Source organism: Festucalex cinctus, chromosome 10, assembly GCF_051991245.1.
Source record: "Festucalex cinctus isolate MCC-2025b chromosome 10, RoL_Fcin_1.0, whole genome shotgun sequence".
Taxonomy (NCBI): domain Eukaryota; kingdom Metazoa; phylum Chordata; class Actinopteri; order Syngnathiformes; family Syngnathidae; genus Festucalex; species Festucalex cinctus.
The window spans coordinates 28,276,879-28,293,585 of record NC_135420.1 but is presented as its reverse complement, the minus strand read 5'-3'; the positions used below and the strand labels follow the sequence as shown (position 1 = coordinate 28,293,585).

At 39.2% G+C, this 16,707-nt stretch overlaps 1 long non-coding RNA gene across 1 annotated transcript in view; it reads left to right on the top strand.

Annotated features, from left to right (window-relative positions):
- The first annotated feature begins 885 nt into the window (after positions 1 to 885).
- LOC144027506 (uncharacterized) overlaps positions 886 to 16,707 on the top strand; it is a 37,812-nt gene continuing 21,990 nt past the window's right edge. Inside the window, exon 1 of the long non-coding RNA XR_013285475.1 lies at positions 886 to 1,002. This is a non-coding gene — a long non-coding RNA (uncharacterized LOC144027506). The remainder of the gene's footprint in view (positions 1,003 to 16,707) is intronic.

The window sequence follows — 16,707 nt, the reverse complement described above, 5'->3', positions numbered from 1 at the left end:
ACATATATACCGTGTATATATACGGTATATATATACGGTATATTTATATATATATATATATATATATATATATATATATATATATATATATATATATATATACATATATACCGTGTATATATACGGTATATATATACGGTATATTTTTATATATATATACATATATACGGTGTATATATACGGTATATATATATATATATATATATATATATATATATATATATATATATATATATATATATATACCTTTTATTATTTTAATGTTGCTGATTATGGCCTACAGCTTAAGAAAACTCAAATATCCTATCTCAAAATATTAGAATATTTCCTCAGACCAAGTAAAAAAAAAAAGCCAAAATCAGCAATATTACAACAATAAATGGCTTGCAATATTTCAGTTGATTTGTAATGAATCTAGAATGTATATTTTTGTTTTTTTTAATTGCAATTCAGAAAATAATGGACTTTATCACAATATTCTTTTTTATTTATTATTTATTTATTCATTTATTTATTTATTTATTTATTTTGGTCTCTGTTGTCACTGTTTACATGTGTTCTCTGGACGTCGTTTTAGCTTTTTGCCACAAAAAAAACAAAAACAAACGACATTTGCTTGTCCACAGAGACAATCTGCCGCAAACAGCGCCATCTGCTATGAACCAAATAGACCCCCACACACACAAAAAAAAAAAAATACATAAAAAAAAAGCAAAAGAACACATTAAGTGAACAGATGTGACAGCACTTGAGAACATGTCACATTTGATTTCCTTTCGGAGAATTCCACCAGTGCGACGTGAACAAATTCCTATCCAAGCCCGCTGATGTGGACTATCCCCTTCCTCCCTCCTGCCAGGCATGCGATTCACACGGCTCTCCATCAGCGGCATGGATGAGAATTTCTCTGTCTCGTACTTGTTTTTCTTTTTTTTTTTCCCCCTTTTTTTTTTTCTCATCAACCTTCACCGGCCCACCTGCAGGAAGAGGCTTTACCACAGGGTAGGGATCAATGAACTACCGCGTTGTGTTCATCCACTCTAGGATCTTATTTAGAGACCCCCCCCCGGGTGGGGCGCAGAGGGAGACGGGCAAAGTCGGCATCTATTATTTGCTTCCTCGTTTAACACCAGCAGCGGGTCCCCCGCTTTTATTTATTCAAAAGATTGGAAGTCTGGGGGGGTGGGGTGGGGGTTAATTCTCTAAAGGGGTTAATATTGGGAACTTAATTGGATTCTTGCGCCATTGGGAGCTTGGGAGATAAGGAGCGTGTTTACAACGCGCTAAGCGTCGGCGCTTTATAAAAGATCTATTTACGCGGGCGGGCGTTTCGGTGTTATCTGACAACGACGGGGGGGCTGATAACGCCGGTAAATCTACTCGGATGTCATTAACACGTCGGCCGTCGCCGATCGACTCCCAGCATATTTGTCAGCCCCGTCGCTTAAAAAGTGGGGATGCGCGATAATATCGGTGGCCGATAATTATCGGCGATTATCGACCAATTTGACGTCAAACGGATAAAGCAGATAATAGAGAAATCTGCCGATATTTATGGGCAAATTGAGATTCATACAGACAAACCAATAATAAAGTTGTGGTTGGGGCTCATGTCAATAAAATTCAAAGAAATAAATTGAAACATTGTGCAAAGTTTATACAATATTTCAATGTATTTGTTAGACTTATAGTAGGACTCGAAAGCATAATTGTATTCAAGTGAAGTTTGCAAACAATTATCAGCTTACTTATCGGTTATCGACATCGCCACCTCTAAATGATTAATTTATCGTTATGCAATCGGTTGAAAATAGCATAATCGTGCATCCCTAAAATAAATAATACATTTTCATACAAATTTTACAGTGATAACATCGTATCGTGATGTTTGGATATCGTTACATCCCTAATCAGAATCAGATATTTTTTGGTCAATTATGTAAAGGAATTTGCGCTCATAGTCGCAACCCGTGCGAGAAACCTGAAAAAAATAACAATGACCAACAGAGGAAGACCGAATGGGAAGCCTGGCGGTTTTGCTAATTTTCTTAGACTAAGATAAAGACTAAAATGCTAGATTTATAGTCGACTAAAAATGGACTACATAAAAATGGGATGAGGTTGACTAACCTGTGATAAAAACTAACAAGCGTGACTGAAATTAGACTAAAACTGAGACTAAATTTAAAAATGGAGGATACAATTAACACTATCACACACCATTGCGGTAAATTGAAACCAAATACAGTCAAACCTCGCTTTTCCAACGCTTCTGTTCTCGACCAAATCGGTTTTCGACCAGAAAATTCGAGAATTTTATGTCTCAGGACTCGTCCAAAAATTCGGCTCTCGACCAAACTGGAAAAAAAAGCCGAGCGTACCTGAACGCGACTCACTCGGGTATTTTCTAAATTTGAGTAAAAAAAATAAAAAATCGCAACAATCAACTTGTAAAATCATATCGGGATTAATCGGTATCGAATCGAATCGTGACCTAAGAATCGTGATACGGATTGAATCGTCAGGTACGAGGCAATTCACACCCCTAATTTCTACCCTTATCTATTTATGGTAAACAGTATACAGGGCAGTTTATGGTGTAAAATAGTAAAAAAAAAAAAAAAAAGTTTTTTTTAGACTTGGAACGGATTAAAATTATTTACATGAATCATAATGGGAAAATTTGTTTTGGATTTCGAACAATTCGCTTTTGGAACAGCCTTCTGGAACGGATTATGTTCGAAAACCGAGGTTCGACTGTATATGAAAATTGTGCCGTGTGGTCTAAAATCGCGATTGACTTGCGGTCGTGTTCGGGAACGGACGCGATTGAACAAGCGGCTGTCTGAAACGATCAAAACGGTCGAAAGCAAACTTGACGACCTCTTTAAGGGTCCGATACAGTACGGCCGCGTACAGTACGCGGTGCCATATGGTTGACTTTTCACACACTCTAGTCTCAAGGCAATACTTGATAGGAAAAGTTCACGTGGGAGAACAAAATGGTGTGGAAAAAAAAAAAAAAAAAAAAAAAAGCTTCCTGGCAAGTGCCGGTGGTGCCAGATGGGAGAAGGAAAAAGCTTGCCCAGGAGAGGCGCCAGTAAGCGGAGACGAGCACTGCCAAGCCAAATGTGTGAAACAGGCGCTCGGTCCAGATATTTCATCAAAAACCAAAAACTGAATTGCCGCCTCGGCCAGATGCAATTCAGTCTTTTTTTTTTTTTTTTTTTTTTTTTTGGTCACCCAAATACCAATTAGCTTCCAGCAATCCCAGGTCATTTTTGCAACGGCTGCCGATATCATATTTGGGGAAATCAATGGAATTTTTGATATGAAAAAAAACAGTGATTGAATTCATTTTAAATTCATAATCCTTCACTCTTTCATTTGTGGGATGGAGAAGACGTTCGGTGTTATGACTTTGTTTTGGTCATGGGGTGATTGTGTTTTTAATGGTCCTTATTTGTCCCTTAAGATGATGATGATGATGATAGTTGTCAGTTGCTATGCCACTTACATTCTCAACTCAACTCAACTTTACAGTCAAACCTCGGTTTTCGAACATAATCCGCTGTTCTAAAAGCGATTTGTTCGAAATCCAAAACAATTTTTCCCATTATAATGAATGTAAATAATTTTAATCCGTTCCAAGTTTTTTTTTTGTTTTTTTTTACTATTTTACACCATAAACTGCACTGTATACTGTTTACCATAAATAGAATAGGGTAGAAATAGATACTGTTTTTATTTAGATATCATATCTAAAATGATGGGAAAAAACAAAAACAAAATGCTAACATTTCTTTTTTAAATTCAATAGTTCTGCGCACTACTTTCCTCTTTTCTTCACCAGCTTTACCACTTGCACTTGCGTTCTTCGGACCCATGATTAGGGGCTAACTGGTGCTAGCTTGCAGCAGTTTTTCACCAAAACTTCACCCGGTTTGGAAATACTTCAAAATTGTGAATCTTAAACTAAAAGAGTATTTTTGTGTTTTATTTTGAGCGTTAAGAGCTATTGAAGAGTGACTGTGCTGTTTTTTTTTTTTGGTCAAAATTAAAGGAAATATATTTGTTTAAAAATATCTTTTAATGATTTTTTTTTTTTATTTGTCAAAATGTACTACTGTTATCGGCAGTTGGTATCGGTGAGTACTGAGGGTCTGAGTATCGGTATCGGTCTGAAAAAAAAGTGGTATCGAACATCCCTAATAATAATAATAATAATAATAATAATAATAATAATAATAATAATAAATTTAACGTGTGTAAAAATGGCATCCAGGACGATTCCCCGTACAAGTTGCATTGCTCATCTGAGGACTGTTTGTGAAATTACAAATTTATGTTTTGACTGTGGCCGGCTGATTAATTAGTCCGACGTTACAATTTTTTAAATATATATATATATATATATATATATATATGTATATATGTATATTTTTTATTTATTTACTATTTATCTATTTATTTTTAGATTTCCACCAGTTGTATTTGTCGTAACGGGCGTCGTGCTAATATAAGGAGGGTGACCCGGTAGCGCGCGCTGGTGTCACGTCGACGGCAAGGACACGCGTCTTGTCAGCAAAGTCATCTTTCCGCAACAACATGTGCGCTTATTTCACTGTAAGCGGCTCATTAATCTGTTCCTTATCAAGCAGAGTGACAGTCGCCCTCACAATGTGCCGAGAATGAAAAAAAGTATATCTTTGGATTTCGCTTCACGCCCCCGCTTGCTGCATTTGTCTTGCGTTATCAACCGCCATCTTTTTTTTTTTTGCCTCGACACCCGTTCTTCTTTAGCAATTTTTTTTTCTTCCCAAAAATAGAGCATTGCCACTTGACCCCATTTTTTTTGGGAGTGTTTCAGCCTCATCGTTGGCAGGACGTGTTGGCGATTATATTAATGTTGTTGCGGTTAGATTCTATAAGGCGACGGTGACATTTACATGAGTGGGACTCAATACTGCCGGTCCAAGGAGAATAGAAACGGGGGACGGCATTCAAGTGGCCACGCCCCTCTTTCACTGACAGTCCGGCATTGCCGATTAGAAGAGAAACAAAATCATTTTCTTGAAATTCAGATGTAAGTGAACCACAATTAACTTATTTGCTCCCAATAACGTGTAAATACGTTTTTTTTACGTTTTAAGTGTCCCAAAAACGTATTTATACGTTTTTTTGTGTGTGTTTTTTTTATGCTAGAGCATACAGAAGCCTTTGATGCAGCCTCTCAACTGCAAAGAACGGTTGCAGAAATGATAGTTATTACACAAACGGCCAGCAGGTGGCAGCAGAGCAAAAGAGATCAACCAGGGCCATCTTGAAAAAAAATGCTCAATTATTTACAATTTTAAATAGATTTGTGAAAACTGATGAAACTTAGCTCCCTTCTAATGCTAATTGCTGCAAAACGGAAACAGATAGAAACATACTTCTTTTTTTTCCTGATGAAAGAAGAGACTTTAATTCTTCCTTTGGTAGGTTCCACACTTTTATAGCAATTGAACACAATATTCGGTGGGCCTTGCAAAATCTGTCAAAAATAGCTCTCTTGGAAATAGCTCTCAGTCGGACACAGGGCCGCTCAACGGGATTCGGTTGACTATCACCGACAGCAAATGAAGCACGTGTAGCTCTTGCAATTCAACTCAAGTGCCTCGATTGTTCTTCAAACACGTACGTCTGCGCACGCTGCTTGATTCCGTCTCTCTCCACCAGTCTCGGATCAATCTCACATTCGCTCTGTTGTGTCTAAGATGCTTTCAGGGCCCCCAACAAACATAACCACTTGCTGGTGGTGGTGGCGGGGGGGGGGGGCGATGCCATCAATTCACCTTGTCCATCAGCTTCTGCATTGTGGCAGATGTGCAGTGCAGAAGCCAAATGGAAGCACATGAAACTGTGACAGGGCCTTGGCAGTAGCAAAAGCACACCTGGGTCTGGCATCATAGGTCAGGGGGGGGGGGGGCCCTGCCAGTAGTTGTCACATAGGTCACCTGTTGTGAATTTCAGGACCTTGCTAGAGGACAGGAAGTTGCGTAAAAGTACTGAAGCTGGCATTCCGAAGTTGAGAGGAAGTCAAATTAAGCTGATCTGGAAAGGCTATACCAGGGTGTCCAAACTACGGCCCAGGGGCCATTTGCGGCCCGCCATACATTTTTTTGGCGGCCCGCGGCAAATACTAAAAATAATTTTTCAATGCTGTTTAAAAAAAAAAAAAAAAAAAAAAAAAAAGTGGAGAGGCATATCTATTATAGTGGCACACAGGGGTCGCTATTTGCCTTGTGACTGTTAGCAGTTTTCAATAAGCAACTGCACATTTTATCAACAATTTATAATTGCTTCATTGATTTTTACCATGTTTACCTCATTCACTGCCATTGACGGAAAAAGACGTCAAATGATGCATCTTTTTGCTGGTCTGGCAATGAATGTGTTAATAAATAACTTTAAAAAAAAAAAAATCAAAGTGGCCCTTGCAGCTTTCTATTTTTCTGTATGTGGCCCTCAGCGGAAAAAGTTCGGACACCCCTGGGCTATACTGTAATAACAGTTGGGTCAAAAGAATAATACACAAAACAACCCATACAATTTGGTTGCTTTGTGAGTTATTAATTTATTAATTTTTGGAAAAAAAGTGTTGGGTTAAATAACTCAAAATGTTGGGTTGGTTCATTTTTTTAACCAACTGTCTTTAGAGTGTGTACAAAACTGCAACCTAAAACTTTCTTGTTATTGAAATGAAGACATTCTGATTTTGAAACATCATTTCAAAGACCTGGTCCTTTAATTTGAATAGAATGAAAAAAAAAAAAAAATCAATTCAATTGGGTTATTCCGTTGACCAAAAAGTTGGGTTTAATCCAGGAAGCAACCCAAATTTTTGACCCAATTTTTTGGGTTAAATAATTCCAAAAGTTTTTAAACTGAAAAAGTTGGGTCGGTTTTATTTTTGACTCAATTCAATTAACCCAAAAAAATGGGCTCAATTAATAACACGCAAAGCAACCCAAATGTTTGGGATAAATAACTCCAAATGTTTTGGTGTTAAAAGTTCGGTTGGTTCATTTTTAGCCCAATTCAATTGGGTTATTCAATTAACCCCCCCCCCCCCCCCCCCCCCCAAAAAAAAATGGGTTCAATTAATAACACGCAAAGCAACCCAAATGTTTGGGTTAAATAACTCCAAATGTTTTGGTGTTAAAAGTTGGGTTGGTTCATTTTTTAACCCAATTCAATTGGGTTATTCAATTAACGCAAACAGTTTAAATGGATAACACAAAAAAAAACCAAAATTGGGTTGCTGTGTGGGTTAATACTTTTGTTTCTCTCAACTTTAACTGCTTAAGTTGGGTCAAACCCAATTTGGGTTATTTGTGACCCAAGTGTTTTTAGATTGTAGTGTATGTTTGGTTGGTCCAGAAATCGAATCCTTTTGACTAGTATGAAGTGGATATAAAAAATTGACATACCCTATTGACAAAACCGAAATCTGTTTACAATAGAACGTCACGGTAAGATCTATTTTCTTGAAACCTCGTCTGCATGCACCTCTGCTCTCTTTCTGAATTTTGGCCCAATTGCCATCTGTCCCTGAACGTATTGAACGGCGCCGGTCTGCTTCTGTCAAGGATTATTTAAAGCCTTTTACGGTGTGTGCTTGTATATCAATTTGAGACCCACGGTGACAATATAGCACCTGTAACCAGTAATCAGCCAATGAAGTGCGTCTGAGCATCTGGAATCACAAACATAAAAAAAACAAACCACACTGCTCACAACCAAACACCACGACAACGCGGCTGCTCCCTTGCACCATGTCACACCTCACATCTGCACGAAAATCCAGAATGGCAAAAAATGATTGCGGAATTATAAGCCCGCTCTCGGACATCAAGTCTGCCTTCAAAGACGAACCACAACGATGAATCTACATAACGGTCTGCTTTCATCTTCTGTCAACATGCTACTCAGCTGTGTTGATGATATGTACATGAATATTCATCCTTCCATTCGCTTATCCTTACACAAATAGGTTTTAACTCTTTATTCACACAAACTTGACTAAACGAAAAACGAGAACGAGAATCACGAGACGCCAAGACCCCTTGGGCTGTGGAGATGCACAGAGGAACAGAGGTAATAATCCGACAAAACACACATTTCTCAGACGTATAGACAGTGAATCGATCTGATTGGTTGTGGCTAGACGTGTGGGAAACAGGACTGAAATGGAATTTGGACACTCGAGCACACGGTCACGACCCAAACATTACCCCTTGCATGACCCTAGTCATGACAATCCTCCCCTGAGGTCGCGGCTGACTTTGGGCGAGAGGCGAGGTACACCCTGAACTGGTCGCTAAGTCAATCGCAGGGCACATAAACACAAAATCATGAAAGTAAAACCACTCACTCTCACGTGCAAACAATTCCGCGGAGTGAAATCGATCAAAAATGTTAGATCCTCAATACTCAATGTCGGAAGGTTCGTTGAAAGCTAGCGTGGGCTCGCCTTACAGTTCTGCTTCCATAATCTTTATGATCAGAAAAAAAATTGTTTAACAAATCGTGATTATATTAACGGTTCTGCTCTAATGGAGAGTTATATACATCACTCAATCCTCCTCAAGTGTGGTAAGTTTGGCACGGGGAGATAAAAAAAAAAAGAAAAACATGCGCCAACTTCCTTCCGTTACTCAGATGAATGAAATTTGGATGCCATCCATCACTCTGATGCATTCGCAGCCTGCTTAGGAAAGGAGAACCGCACCGCCTGTTGGGCCTCTTTTGATGAGATGTTGCATCACTTCGGATCTAATGTCATTAATATTATACGCTTGAAATTAATATACAATAAATGTAGGCCAATTTTTTTCTATTTTCCGAGTGTGAAGATGTTCAAGTACTCACAGGTCTTCTTTCAAAAAACAAAATTGTAAAACTGACCATCATTTTAATTACTGGTCTGAGGTTTGGAGCTTATGGACATTGGCAATTTTTAAATTTCTTCCCACTTGATATGCTTTGATAGGTCTTCACTTGCAGACACTTTCAGTTCCTGCTTTTGCTGCCTTCAATTTGTTCTTCGTCTTGGACTTGGCCAATGCAGAATGTTCCATTTCTTTCAGAGTTTGAAGATTTTTGCTGTTTATTTATTGCCACGATCCAGTGCACTCCAAAGCATCAAAGACTCCATAAATGTAAGAATTGACTATATAGATTTTTTTTTTTTACATTTAACATCATTTACACTATGAGTAAACATCGCTGAGCCAGTTCCTTTGGAAGCTCTTCATCATTCACAACACTGAATCTTGCATGTTTGACACATAAACGGTGTGATTTCGATAATGAATTAGACTAAGTGCAATTTCTGGAGAAATTGCGTGGGAATGCTGAAAGCGGAATGCCAATAGCTGAATGCTAAGCGGAAGGCTTATGAAGTAAATTGAAAGATACATTTTGTGGAAAAATTACAAAGTTTGAATTGAAGTTGAAAGATACATGAATAAAAAGAAGTGAGCAGTATCACAGAGCTGGTAATGATGATCAGTTGTATGTTTGGAAGTGGGCGTGGAAAGTGGGACTTCGAAAAAGTTCAATGTCAGTCCCATTGAAAATGAATGGGGGAAAAGTTGATATCTAACGTCAAATTGTCCGAGTACTGTAAGTAACGTGGGATCGGACTATATATATACCCCGGAATGTGTGATTTTTTTGAAGCAAGTTGAAATTTAAACGGTGTAAATCGGAAGTATTATGTAGGAGTTGTTTTCCGGCAAAAAAAAAGTGAGGAGAATAAAAATTTGAATAGCATGTGGGATGCTTTCACCATTCCCACAATAAATGTTATTTCAAAAAAAACTTGTTGCACAGTTTTCTGCTAAAGGTTCACAGATTGTTGTGTTGTTAACTCTTCAGTTATCTTCTCATTTTTATAGAATGGTAACTTATACCTTCTGTTGACATTGTGAAATGATTTTTCTTCACCAAGACAAACGTCCTATGATCATTCACATCACTTCGCTGACTGTAATATAGTCTGAAAAGCAAATAAATTCAGTCTTGTTTCCTATTCCAGTCAGTCACAGTACCAGAAAGCTAAACTTCAGGATCATGTACATGAACTCAACTTAACTTTATATATTTGAAAACAAGCATTGCTGTATACAAAGTATACCTTACACCAGGGGTGGCGAGTTCCGGTCCTCGAGGGCCGCAGTCCTGCTGGTTTTGGATATTTCCCTTCTTCAGCACAGCTGATTCATGATCAGCTCATCAGCAAGTTCTGCAGAAACCTGATAACGAGCCTGTTAATTGGAATCAGCTGCACTTCGAGTAGGGAAATCTACAAAAGCTGCAGGACTCCGGCCCTCGAGGACCGCAGTTTGCCACCCCTGCCTTACACCTTAACACAAGCTTGGCGTCCTTGTTGCAGGTCATCGATCTGGTCTCGCCATTCCACGTCTTGAACATGAGCCATCCCAAAAGTCTTCATTAGGGTTGAGCTCAAGTCTGCTGGCAGACTATGTCACCAAAATTCTCGAGGCTTTGTATGCTAAACACCACTCTTCGGCTGTTAGCGTTCTGATCCTGGATGATGAAGTTTGGTTGCAGACTATGGAGCTGAACGATGGGACCGATGAAGGTCTCTCATCCACTTGTTCAAAGTCCAGTGTAGGAGACCCGCACGAACGGTTCCAACGGTGAAGGCGAGTCCTGGAAAGCCTTCCAGCAGGCACGTGATGATTGGCTGTCTGCCATCCATTCAGGATTGCCTGGGCAGCGAGCCAAGCGCTGAAAGGGCGTATCGGACTGCTGTTCTTGAGGTGCCCGGTAAACACGCAAAGACAATTTGGGCTGTTTTTGGTCACGATTTGGCCCCTCCCCCGACCAAGGACGTCAAAACGCCCGACGATCTTAATGTTTTACAAGATTGTCCTCAAATGATCGTTTGGTCAGAGATGTGCTAAGTGCGGATTTGTCCCAGTAATAGGGTCCCAAATGGGTCACGTCCGACAATCTTAAACATTAAACGTGTTCAGTCTTTATGACCAAAAATCTTAATGTGTCTGTGGAAAGTCAACTACTCTCGGGAAATTGGTTCAGATCCGTAAATGTCTGCTCGTGTTTGTGCTTGTGAGATCTCGTGTGATCCTGTGAGAACTCTGCCTCGGAGGAATGGATCCTGCACCTTGCACCTTGATGAATTCTCGCGGTATTTGTGAGTTCACAGACTCCGGAGAATACATCTTGTACCGAGCCCGTCGATTTCCACCCGATCACGGAGCGACATTGTGTTTGGGGGGCGGGACATGCAACTGTGACGAAACCAGGAAGCCAGCGCAGACGCCGGCAGAATTACTCACCGTTTCCTTGTTGAACAGAGAGAGGCGCTTCGTGCATTTCTAGCTGTTCAGATGTTCGTGCTTTCGCCCCACCTTCGACAAGAACGAATACGACATTCTCATCCGTGGCCAAGATTGGTTAAAACAAACGTGTACAATGCCGCATCGTCCAATCAGCTCAAATTATTGTACAGAATGTCCCGCGTTTCGCGCGTTGGGACGCGCTGCGTAGTCGCGAAAATCCGCACATTCGCATATTCGTCGAAGTTCAAAAAATGGAACTTTTTTTCGCCTTTCGCCTCACGGTAGCCAATCGGCTTCGAGTACGGGCCACGTCGCACACAGCGTCCTCTCTATTGTCACCCCGAGCGCAACAACACGGCCAGCCGTGACAGAATGGTGATCAAGAAAGTGCTGCTAAGTCTGTTTACTTGCTTTTGAACTGTACCGAGTTAGCAGCAGTGCTTATTATTAACGCCAAAGCTATTTTTAGCACACATGCCGGCCACTAAAAAAGCGAAAGTGCTATCACGTACCTCAAAAAAGGAGAAAATTGTGCCGCGGCTGTTTAGTTCCAAGAAAGAAGTGAAAGTAGTTGGCGGTGCTCACTTTTTGTTGACTCGCTTAAAGTGCTCCACTTCCTGGTTCACCAAGGGACACGCCCCCTCCGCTACGGTGAGCACGAAAGCGCGAATGAGCGGCAACCGTTCCAAAAACACAGCGAATGAAGCGTTCCAGTTCGCCTTTTCGGATTTGGTGAGAACGTAGCATTAGACTTGTATGCAAAATGACGAGTTTTTTTTTTTTTTTTTTTTTTTTTTTTATATACATGCATATATTATTTTTCAAGATGCTAGTTTACTACAACTTATTTCTGTCAGTGTTTGCACGGAGATTGCTGACTCTAGTACCAGATTGCATGGAGATGTGCAATGATTTTGCTGAGTTTACATAGGAATGTTCCCAATGAACTAGCCAATTTTTTTTCAATGTTTTTTTTTTTTTTCTTTTAACAGCTTCACATTCCCACAAAGATTCAGTTTATTCCTGGGTGCGCAATTGCTGGTGACAAGTGCTGTGACGCAAGAGCCTGATAGCAGGTGCTTCGGGCTCCGTGCCCACTCTCTGAACTGGCCACAAAGGAATACCTGTCAAGCCCGGTTACCGGTGTTGCTGTTTAGTCGCGGGCACTCTCGGTTTATTTAGGAAGCAAGTAGAAAGGAAGTATGTGTGTAATAATATATTGCATGTACTTTTATATGAGAGAAATTCAAGTGTCAGGGAATAAAAAGCAAGAGACAATAGAACGTGCACCGCCATCTTAAAACCTCGCCTGGGTAGATGTGCGGTAAGGTTGAAATTATCGGAGAAAATGCGTCTATCCTTGAAGCGAAAATGTGTAAATGCTCTCAAACTCAAATGACCCAGTAGTAGTACCCAGTAGAAGGATTAAAACCATCTCAGTATGGATCAACAAACAAACAAACAAACAAACAAACAAAAAAGCTTGAGTAGAGTGTATTGCTTGGAAGATTTGTAAATTCATCTCAGGTTTTATTTTTCTTGACACCACAGATTTACTGACTTAGGTTGCAATTTTAACTTAAGATTGAGCTTTTGATATTCCCCAATCTTTGTGAAGTAACTGGAATATTGCAAAATAAATTTTTGAAAAAAAAAAAATAGACATGTATTTTTAAGCTATGATGTGTCCACTACAGAGGACATTTTTAAAAATTTAATGCTAGGCTCAAATACAGTTAAAATAATTCAAACAATACTTTAATGTGTTCTTAAGAGTCTTATAGAAAACGCTAACAACATTTAAAGCCTAAATTTGTTCAATAAAAAGCGTTATACATTTACTTTCTCCTAAAAAGTGATTGCACTGAGGGAAGCCATTTTCTTTTATGATGCAATCAAAGGTAGCAAAGGTACACGTTTGGTATCATTGGAAAGCTCTGAATGTCCTCTATAGAGCACCAAATGAGTTAATTCAATCGTATGCAGTGGGTGGGAGATATTCTGGTTTAAAAAGGTCCACTACAGAGGACACATTTGAATCGCTGGTAGTCAGGAGGATCTATATATATACATATTGTGTAGAAAAATTCAACAAAAATATTTGTTTTAAAAAGAACCATCCACAAATCAATTACAGGGACTGTATAACAGTTGATAGACTTTGCATTAAACAAGTACCGTGCATAATATTGCTTCTACAGTTTGAAGCATTACAACCCGAATATATAAACTAGGATGGTTTTGCTGGGACACTTTTACGATAATCAATGTAATGTAAGTTTTTAAAATGTAAAATCTAGTTTGCTAGTTTTTGTTTTTAAAAAGCATTTCCTTTTTATTTTTTCTTTGTTAACACAAATGTTCTTTGGATTTTAGTTTGTTTCGTTATTTTTCTTGAACTCAAACTCAAAATCGTAAAAATCCACGTATAATACGCACCCATCTATAATACAACCCCCCAATTTTTTTTCCTCTGTACCTGTGCATAATACGGTACCCCAATTTCCTGGTGTCCATTATTATCATCTGGCATTTTTGGATGTGTATGTCTTTAATGCTCCCATAACACGGTCTGCCCGCGTTTTTACTGTTTCAACCGATCTTTGTGGTTTAAAAGTTGAAATAATAATTCTGAAATAAAAAATTCTGACCGGCAGTTACAAAATCACCATAATGATTGAAAATAATCCACAAGGTGTGCAAGCAAACGTGTATCGTTTTCTCATCCCTATCCCTGCGACGGTCGCACAGTTGCCGACAGATGATTGAGTGCACTAATGGCAGTGATACTCTCGTGCTGGCTTATTGTTAAACAGCAAGAATGGTTTCTCCCAGACGGGGAAAAAAATATGCCCGTGGGCTTTTTCGATATGGAGTGATGAGTGATGAGCGGTGTGTAAATTGCCCCACATTGGATCAGACATATTGATTTCGGAACGCCGGCACTTAAATCTTTTGAGCTCTGTGCGCCTCTGTGGCACTTCTGATTACTTTTTCATCATCTCATTGATATTTCATCATTATGATTATTATTATTTTCTTTTTTTGTACCTCTTTCTTGTTTCCTTGCTGCCGAGTCCTGCCAACTACCCTTCTGAAAAGATAACAGATGTTATTTTCTTATTGCAAGTAAACTACTACTTTCTTTGCATTTGATATTTTTTTCAAGATTTGTTCCGATCGTTAAATGTTTGTTGACAGCTGCAAGGTGTCAGTCACGCAGAATAATAATAAGAATGTTTGTCGCGCCTTCCCCCCGCTGACATAAATACGATGATTAATTCTTAGCCCAAAATCCAACACCGTGTTGACAAAAACTAGCGGCTAACGTTCAAAAGAAAGAAGAAGAAAACCAAAAGTGGGAAGTACGGTTTATTTCCAGTCTACCGTGTGATATAACGTGGTGAGATTCCTTTTTTGGAGGTGTGTTGCTTTGACAAGAGTGTTTGATATGACATTGGGGGGGTGAGACGATTCTCTAGGGGATCCTATCACATGATGACTTCATAAAATAAATGTGGGTGGATTTACTGCCATGGCGGCTGCCAACCAAAGAAAATATTTGCCACCCCAGCTGCTACCCCGCTTTTTATTTTTATTTTTTAATACAGCCAATAAAAAAGAAAGAAAATGGGTTTAAAAAGAAAAATCTGATGGGTAATTGGTTTTACCGATCCTCCAACAAGATGCTTTACCCGATTGCCACTTTTTCATCTCGAGATAAGCTATATTCTCTCTCATCACTGGTGATTTTTTTTTTTCCGTATTATATCTACGGCTGCAAGTTGAAACTCTTCATGGACTGATGCAATGTTGTTGAGATGTGTGATGTGGTCTGACGAGTGCACATTTCAAATTGTTTTTGGAATTCGTGGACATTGTGTCCGTTGCTATCAGCACACCGTTGATAAAAGGGGTGTTAAAGGCCCACGGCATGGGTGACTTGCACGTCTGTGAAGGCAACATTGATTACAAAGGTAACTTTGTTGCAGATTAAATATAGATTTGAAAAGGATTTCCCAATCATTGTATTCTATTTTATGTATGACGCACCATCCCAAATTAATCGGAATTGTGGTTTGTTTATCAAAAGACAAAAAAAAAAACGCTCATACGTACGAGTCTGAACAAATATTACGGAAATACAAAACACCGATGTAGCGTAATGGCAGATTATATGTTCTTGTAATTTTTAAGCAGAGAGGAGCTAATTAAAAGGGCAGCTTTGCTATCAATGATGAGTGGAGGACAGATGGCTACTGCGGTCTGGACAAAAAAAAAAAGGTTTTAACCTTGCTGGAGACCAAAGGCGTCTTTGTGTACAAATCAGGTGATTGAAGTTAAGAAGACCTGGAAGAAACCCCCCCCCCTAAAGAAATAGAGATTATCAGAGATGCGACAAAGTTAGGGTCATCAACAAGAGTACCTCATTGAGACTAACACTTTAAAGGCTTAATTATTATGATAGTTCTATCCGATTTTCTACGAAAGAACGAATGTGGCCAACTCTCTTTCACTAACCGATGCTAATGCAGTAGTAAAGTCAGAATTGCAGGAGATATGGGTATAAAAACTTCTAGCCCATGGAAATATAACAACAAAACGAACTAGACAAAGTGCAATTGTTGGAGAAATTGCGCGGGAATGCTGAACTCGGAATGCTACGATTTGAACAGACGCGGAATGCTTATGAAAGACGTAATATGTGAAAATGACAAACAATTGTAGTTGAATGATGAATGAATACAAAGAAAACTTGAACTGCAATCTGTCTCAGGTGGGATTTGAACCATGGCCTCCTGTTTACTGGTCAAAGCTCCACCGTAGTACCAACTCAGCCACAGAGGACTTGCTTGAAGTGTTTTGAAATGCGGTTGAAGGATATCTAGCTGAATGATTAGGAATATGCCATTGAAAATGAATTTAGTGGGTTTACAACCAACAGTCTTAAGGCGGTATTCAAACCCTCGCCTCCCGTTTACCGATCTAAGCTCCGCCGCAGTGCTCACTGGGCCACAGGGGGACTTAACTGTCGTCATTGAAGTGTCGTAAAATGCAATTGGCTGGGAAGAGATAAAACCAAATTTCCCAAGATATATCGTTATGTAATTAATTCATTATGAACTTGCACACGTGCAACATTCTAAATTTGATGACGATGCTGATTTGCAGTATGCTAATGATTGAGGAATGGTGTTTGGTGTAAAATGATTATCTCACAACCTCAACCCACGGTCTACCTGAGTGGCCATGTTGCCAAATGGACAAATAAAATTGCATATAGCGCGACTGAAAGGAAATATGAATGTACAGGTAACATCCTTGCTAC